An 8,585-nucleotide genomic window follows, 5' to 3' on the forward strand; every position below is an offset into this window, starting at 1 on the left:
GTACAATATTCTATCGGAAGCGAAGTAAATGGATTGTTAAAAAGTTCGCTGGAGATCCATGTTTTTTTTCGATTTAATTTCCGTTGTCAGAACATCCAGCAATAATTTTTAATATATAATATATATAATATATATAATTATATATATATATATATATATGAGCTAAAGTGTTTTTTTTCAGTTATTGAACGTTCTGCTTCCGAGTAGGTCATATCCCTAATTTCGGGGTTCCTTGTACAAATTTATAAATGATAAGAGTGAAGATGGTAGTCTAAATAGCAATCATCATCACAGCAATTTTTATTAGCTGATATTTTGCAAATAGGTTATTTCTACTTATCTTCAGCAAGAAATATAACATATTTACGGTGAAGGCGAGGTGCATAAACAAAGACTTTTCGTATCTCAATGGTTCGATGAAAAAGCTCCGAGAGATTAAGTTCCGAAGAACAAAAAAAAAAAATGCAATGAGGTAAATTTCGTTCATGAAACCTTTAAATGCGCTGCACCGTCCTTGCCGCAATCCAGCACCTGTAGCAACTAAAAAAATAGTGGAAAGTAATTTATATAGACTCTCGCCAAATTACAGAAATTCAACTATTTATTCATATTTTCTATATAACGACCATGTCAACCAGTGAGAATGTGTTTTCTTCATTCTTCTTTTCTCTTATGCGACACATTTATATATAGGTATAGTTGTGGCTGCGGTATGACAAATTTGCTTTATAATTACATGGATACGGGTTCAGTTCCACAGCTTGGCACATTGTTCAAGTGCCTTTTACTATGTCCTGAGGCCGACAAAAGAATTATAAAATCTTTTTGGTATATAAACATTGTATTTTCAGAAATAACCGGTTTCGTGTTGTCTTTTCAAATTTCTCTACTTCATTGTAACATGTTCGCTCCAGTCTGAGATGGAGCGAACAGGTTACAATGAAGTAGAGAAATCTGAAAAGACAACACGAAACCGGTTATTTCTCAAAATACAATGTTTATATACCAAAAAGATTTTCTAACATTTTTCTAACATTTTTCTGACATAATTTAAATATATACTTTAACCATGTAACACAAGCCTTCTGTAGTTTTTTCACTCGTATTATCTTTTATACATCCAACCACGTGCTTTCACATACCAGCTTTCTCTCTCTCTCACACACCCACACCCACACACACACACACACACACACACACACACACACATACATATATATATATATATATATATATATATATATATATATATATATATATATATATATATATATATATATATGTATGTATAAGTATATATGTATATATATAAATATGTATGAGATATAAGTTAGAGGTAATGTAACCGTCTAAGGGATAGATGTATCCATATTCACTACTGGTATTACCATAGCATGTATGATCCTTGTTATAACTTATAGTAGGTAAAATTAAAAGGAAAACCGTGGTTTAATATATATTAAGACTATAGGAATTGGAGCAATACATAGAGAATTAGATCGTTTTCGTGAGAAGTATTATATATATAAGTATATATATGTACAAATATATGTGTCTATATATATATATATATATATATATATATATATATATATATATATATATATATATATATATACAAATATATATATATATATATACAAATATATATATAAACAAATATATATATGTATATATATATATATATATATATATATATACATATATATATATATGTATGTATGTATTTATGTATGTATGCATATATATATATATATACATGTATATATATATATATATATATATATATATATGTGTGTGTGTGTGTGTGTGTGTGTGTGTGTGTACGCTTCCATATGTATATACACATGCACCATTGCATATGTATGTCTATAAATGTATGGATGCATATACGTATTGCTGTATGTATGGAGATAGGGTCACACTCACAAAAACACACATACACTTATATGTGTGTCTTTGTGTGCGTGCAAATGAATATCGTTACATGTCATTACATTCACGCATTTTTTGCAACGTTTTATGACTTTTATATAGAATTTTATTTGCTTCATAAATTTTTTATATTTAATTAATTATTACAATTAATTTTAATTACTTGATATTTAAATGTGGGCATTCAGTGATGACTATGGCTTGCCACATTTCTTTCTTTCTCATGGATTTTATAATATAATATTAATTAACCTATGCAGAAACACATAAGAATAGCACAAAGGCATAAAACAAACTCATTCAAGAAATACGCACCAGACCACAAGCGCCATTATGTCTCGCTTTTCGGATGTGGTGACGATAAGTAAAATACAATCGACATTGAGGCCACTATGAGTCTCAATGAAAAGCACAAACCAAATTAGGGGTGTAATGGGAACAGCAAAATGAAATGACTTTTGACCACGTCTCTTAGTCTCGATTTAATTTTTAACCAACATGATAAATCATTAGCATTTTAATTAACCCCTATTTTTTATCCACGGAAAGATTCAGAGATATAAAAGTTTTAAGCTACAAATATGACAAGGGAAATTTCATCATGAATATTATCTCTATGAATAACAAGTGGTTATGCCTTTACTAACATAATTTAGTTATCCGTACAATTCAATTAAGGAAATTAAATATATAGCCAGTAGGAAATATTAACTAGCTCAATGATTAATTCTCGACAAGAATGTCTGGAAAGATATCAATGAAATTTTAATAATTTAAAACTAATTAAAATTTGAAGTGGGTATTTTCCCTAATGAGTGGCAAATACCGTGACTTAACTCTTACACGTTTCTGTTTTATTACAGCTTCTCAGAGTATAATATTATTTATTAGTACTTGACAGATGTGTTTTCATAGCTGAGCTAGAACATGTTAGAAAATTAAAAGCATAGAGCCAGTCATGTGTAACTTAATCTCATAAGAGTTCAGCCATTTTTTTCATAGGATATTCCTTTTATGTCCAACAAGATCTTCTAAACGGTTTCTGTATATTAATAGAACACAACTCAGAAAGCATCGACTAATGTGGGGCACCTGCTAAAGTCACTTGCCCAGTGTACAATGCAGCGGAAGAGCATTCATCATCACAAGATCGTAAAATGATTTACTTAACCACATAGAAAAAAACGTCTCAACCTGAGTCTATTTTGGAGATACTTGCTCAAGAGGCAACACAGTGGAATGAAGCACAAATCATTACTCAAAAAAAGTAAACTTGATAACTACGCAACCACGCTTATATAACATAGATGAGACGATTCTAAATGTGAAAATGTCACGTCCTTGTTTTAATATATTTTAGTATAAGCCACTGGGAGAGGCTATATTTTTCTGTATTTTAAGACATTACTTGAATGTATGCTACAAACTGTTATGTATGCTACAAATAATATAAAAGATTGCCTTAACTGCTACGTCACTTGTATTGAGAAGAGCATTGTCGCTGTGAATTGTATTTCCTTTTTCCCCCTTTATTTTCTTTGTTTATTTTTTCATGTTTTTTCTTTCTCTTCTTTCTCTATTACCTGACTTTGAAAATCAACAATCTGGGGTCTTTCTTTCAATGGCCTACCAATGTATAAAAGTGAGTTTCTCTACCTTAGACATCAGGAAGAAACTCAGCAAGAATATATCTACCCCGAAAGGGTGAAAGAAAAAGTCGACCTTGGCTGAATTTGGACTCAGAGCATAAAGATGGACAAAATCCCGTTAAGTATTTTAACCGGCATGCTAAAGATCCTGCCAGCTCGCTGCCTTAATAATAATGATAAAGTTAATAACACAAGCACTCAGAGAGTGCAAACCTCCGCCAACGCAAGACCAACGTCCTCTTAACAATTAGCCAGAGATGATTTTAAAATGGGAATATCTAAAATAAACTCGGCTGCTGTCACAAACAAGAATACTAGAAATGAAACCGATCGCTCCCAAAAATTAAGTAAAATATCAGGAAAAATAGCCCACAAACCTTGTCCGGTACTGGATCGATCCCAACATCTAATCATTTCGTTCCGGTCACAAGGCCAAACATCCCTGAAAGTTTCATCCGAATCTATGCAGCGATTCTCGAAATATTTTGTCCAAGGAGAAACAAGCTAACGCGTCTGAAAACAATACCTCTGCCTTCGGTAAGCAGTGGTAATAATAATAATAATAATAATAATAATAATAATAATAATAATAATAATAATAATAATAATAATAATAATAATAATAGTAATAATTTTAAAAATATTCAGACAAATACATAACAAAAATACCAGGACTTACAAATATTTATAACATATAGAACATTGCACTACTGGGTACTGCACACATTCTACGCAAAACACTTTCAATACAGTAAACATAAGAGCACCACAGCAAACCACAGCCATACCCAAGGCGCACAGAGCTGCGCTCGGTAGTGAAGTGAAAGCACGTTATAAAAATAAAACTACTGAACAATAATAATAATAATAATAATTATACTAATACTAATTTCCGCCAATATTTTGCGCAGCTGTAGCTAAAACAAAGCTATCTATTGTTTAAATAGTCATTCATTATCCTATGTGACGTCATAAACATCAATAGTTACAGCAACACCGATACCAATGACAACTACAAAGCCAACCCTGAAAAGATTATCGTTTTAGTCATTGAAAACAAAGTACGAACTGTAGTATTTTTATTTTCGATCTATCATTTCTTTTTTATTTTGCCTACTTACCCAAAAATTATAAGTTTCAGTGATATCACCATCATTATCCTCGTAGTTGCCAAACCAGCATCACCAACGCCACTAAAATGTAACATCACCTCGAGCTCCCAGACCAAAACTAAAAATGAAAAGAAGCATCGTCATGAACATTAACGTGATCATCAGGGCAGTCGTCAACATCGTCAGTTTTCACCAACATCATCGTAATCATCATCATCGTCAGCGTCATCATCATCATTACCACCATAGCTATCATCATAAGTAGCATCAAGAGAGTTTTTGTCGCCATCGTCATCATCCTCGTCATCATCAATACCGTCATCCTTGCTGTCATCGTCGTCCTACCCATCTTCCTCCACCTTCCTTCCTCCTCCCCTTCTACTTCCTATTCATCTACTTCCTCCTCGTTCTTCTAGCCCACCTAATTCTCCTCATACTCGTCCTCCTCCACCACAATCATTATCGTTGTCGTCGTCGTAAATATCATCATCTTTGAAGAGACAGTCATTGAGTAAACGAAACATACCTGAAATAGTAAGCATTAGCAGAGCGTATACACACACGCACGCGCACACACATGCACACACACACACACATACACACACACACAAGCACATATTCCTATTTCTATCTATCTATCTATAAAATTTTCAAATATATATATATATATATACACACATATATGTTTGTATGTATGTGTGTGTATATATATATATGTGTATATATATATATATATATATATATATATATATATATATATATATATATATATATATATATATATATATATATATATATATATATATATATATATATATGCACACACACGCACACACATAGACACACACACGCACATTCACATACGGAAGCGAAGGTAAGAATTATTATTTATACAGTCTGCTATGTTCCAGCATTTTTGTTTGAGATTTTTTCTTGTTCTATGTTTTTAATTTTTTTGACTTCTCGGTTGTCTTAATATTGTTACTGTTACTACTATTGCCTTTGTTGAATATCCTGTTGTTGTATTTGTTGTTTTCACCGTATTATTATGGTTATTGTTCTTGCTGTGTGCATTGTTACTAGTGTTCTGCTTATGCTTGTGATGTTGCTGAGATCCGGCTGATGCTGCTGCTGTGTTGGAAGAAAGCCAACTGGCTGTTTGGAACTTTCACAAGTTGGCACTATAATCAGTGTCATTGTTTCTGGCTATGCACTTAGGACTACATTTACTTAGTGGAAATACTTAATCAAGTATACATATGTAAACACTGGAAACAGCCAACAAAACACACAGACTCAAACACACTCGCATACACGCATTCAAATGGTGTGAGAGAGAGAGAGAGAAGGGAAGAAAGAGAAAGAGAGACATATAGAAACGCAACGAAATACACGTTTGACGACACACACACGTATATATTTACAAACATATATATACATATCTTAATGTACACACACACACACACACACACACATACACACACACACACATATATATATATATATATATATGTATATATATATATATATATATATATATATATATATATATATATATATATACTCATGTATATATATATATATATGTATACACACATGTATACATACATACGTATACATATACAGATACAAACAAATATAAACATACAAATGTATGTCTGTATGTCTGTATATAAACATTTATATATGAATTCAAATGATTTTGTACATATGTATATATATATATATATATATATATATATATATATATATGTGTGTATGCAAATGTTTATATACACATACACATATATATATAAGCACACACACACGCATATATATATCTGTGCGCGTTTGTGTTTCAGCTGCATATGAAGATGTGTGGACACTAGCATAACTCATACAAACCCGCTGATATCTACATAATGGTCAACAAGAGACTTAGGAACCTAATATAATTGCCACTCCTTTAATAGTTATGATAAATTTATTCTAAATTAAACTTTCCTAAATGGCGCTACAATTGCTATAATTATATTTAAAAAACGCCACCTCCTAGATGTCTTCCATTTTCGGCGACACTGAGACGGCCATATATAGCAGTATTTTTCAGAACAGAGCTCTGTTTCTGGCGGCAAAATCCCATTTGTACGCAGCTTAAATTCTTCGCTCGCTACGTTGTCTTCATACTCATATGCAATTATGCTTATATATATACACACGCACATACATACACACAAACACTGACACATACCCCGACACATACTTATATATACACACGTTTGTTTCAAGTGTGTTGACCGAGGGTTTGTTACAGCCAACCAAGCATTCCACAATACTAAGGAATATTGAATGTATTTTTCAGTTTCTTTTATATATCGTGATACGAATTTCATGTAATCTTATGACAAATGAATATGCGTTATTGAGAAGGAGGCTTAAACGACTCTATGGGTTTTAGGAATTACTACTGCCACTATTTCATTTCGAGGAAATATATAATGTATGTTAGATAAAAAACATACAGTTATATATTCAAGAGATGAGGAATTATGTACATTATTTACAGTATTTACATTTGACGGATATTTGTCCTCATCTTGTTTGTTGTTAACACGGGCATATAGCGCAGTGATTAAGAGCGCGATCTACTAACCCCAAGATTCCGAGTTCGATTCAAGGCAGTGTCCTGAATAATAATAATAACAACAACAACAACAACAACAATAATAATAATAATAATAATAATAATAATAATAATAATAATAATAATAATAATAATAATAATAATAATAATAATAATAATAATAATGATAATAATAGATGCAGTACCAGACAGTGGTTCTCATGGCTTCTTATCTTAACGGATTGGAGGTGCTATCATGTATATTGCGTTGTCTTGGTATAAAAGATGGGTTATAGCAAATATTCTGCTCAATACCAGAGAAATGCTTGTCAGTTGCTTGATCTTGACCAGTTGAGCATGTCCCTTAGTGGCTGACGGTATGTGCATCTATGATCACGAGCAGAAGTAGTAGGGGAGCATCATAGTCATGTGTTGAGAGGAATTCGTTTGGATAATTTCCCTTTGGAAACATGTGTATTTCGCTCGACGTCATCAAACAACCTTCATTCAGGGACCTTTTGAGCCGGATGGGTTACTCGAACTGGAGAAAATTCTAGCTGGACCCCACCTCCAAGGTCATGCGCTGTTTATCTTGATACGAGACCACCATGTTGTGCACATATGGTTGTGATGCATGTGTCTGGTGCACCCTTATCAGATGGGTAGTCATGATGAGTATTTTGGACTTCGTATATTTTACCCCAGTGTCACTTTGATGGCATGCCCTGCTCTCTTACTCAATAATAATAATAATAATAATAATAATAATAATAATAATAATAATAATAATAATAATAACGTCGCAAAATACCTTAGGAATGAGAAGCCAGATTCGAAATTTCCCCAAGACAGCTGATGTTGTGTTAACATCGAACAAGATAAAGAGAAATACGCGTCAAATGTAAATAATGTAAAAACACATAAATGTTTGCCTAGGAGTAGTGTACATCGGGAATCCTTATATTATAATTACACTATATTCAAAATAGTTCTGTATTTTTCAAAATTATTCTGTGCTGAAATGAGCTGCCACTTGTAGGCTGTGTCTTAGTCTTGGCACAGTTTCAGTTCAACTATGATATGATCGTTGTACAAAATGCAGGAGCATAGTTCTAAGCCGTATACTTGTGACTACCATAGCAATATTGTTCCATTTTCCAAACAAATATGAACCGATAATAATTCGATAATGTTTCACTTCTAAAGAGTACATTGTTTGGTGCTTATTGATGCACAGTTTATTGACAAAATAATTGAAAAACCTTATCACATAGACGTTATATTATC

The 8,585-nt window shown here is 32.2% G+C and overlaps 2 long non-coding RNA genes across 2 annotated transcripts in view; one reads left to right on the forward strand and one right to left on the reverse strand.

Moving 5' to 3' along the window:
* Positions 1 to 270: 270 nt before the first annotated feature.
* LOC106869666 (uncharacterized) lies at positions 271 to 5,088 on the reverse strand. The gene is made up of 3 exons (XR_001409427.3): positions 4,706 to 5,088; positions 3,962 to 4,116; positions 271 to 540 (listed from the first exon to the last, which is right to left on the reverse strand). It is a non-coding gene; the product is annotated as an uncharacterized LOC106869666 (long non-coding RNA).
* Positions 4,555 to 8,585, forward strand: part of LOC149134436 (uncharacterized) — an 8,282-nt gene continuing 4,251 nt past the window's right edge. The window contains exon 1 of the long non-coding RNA XR_016242911.1: positions 4,555 to 4,645. This is a non-coding gene — a long non-coding RNA (uncharacterized LOC149134436). The remainder of the gene's footprint in view (positions 4,646 to 8,585) is intronic.

The sequence above is a fragment of the Octopus bimaculoides genome, chromosome 8, assembly GCF_046866305.1.
Source record: "Octopus bimaculoides isolate indiv1 chromosome 8, ASM4686630v1, whole genome shotgun sequence".
In the NCBI taxonomy this organism is placed as follows: Eukaryota; Metazoa; Mollusca; class Cephalopoda; order Octopoda; family Octopodidae; genus Octopus; species Octopus bimaculoides.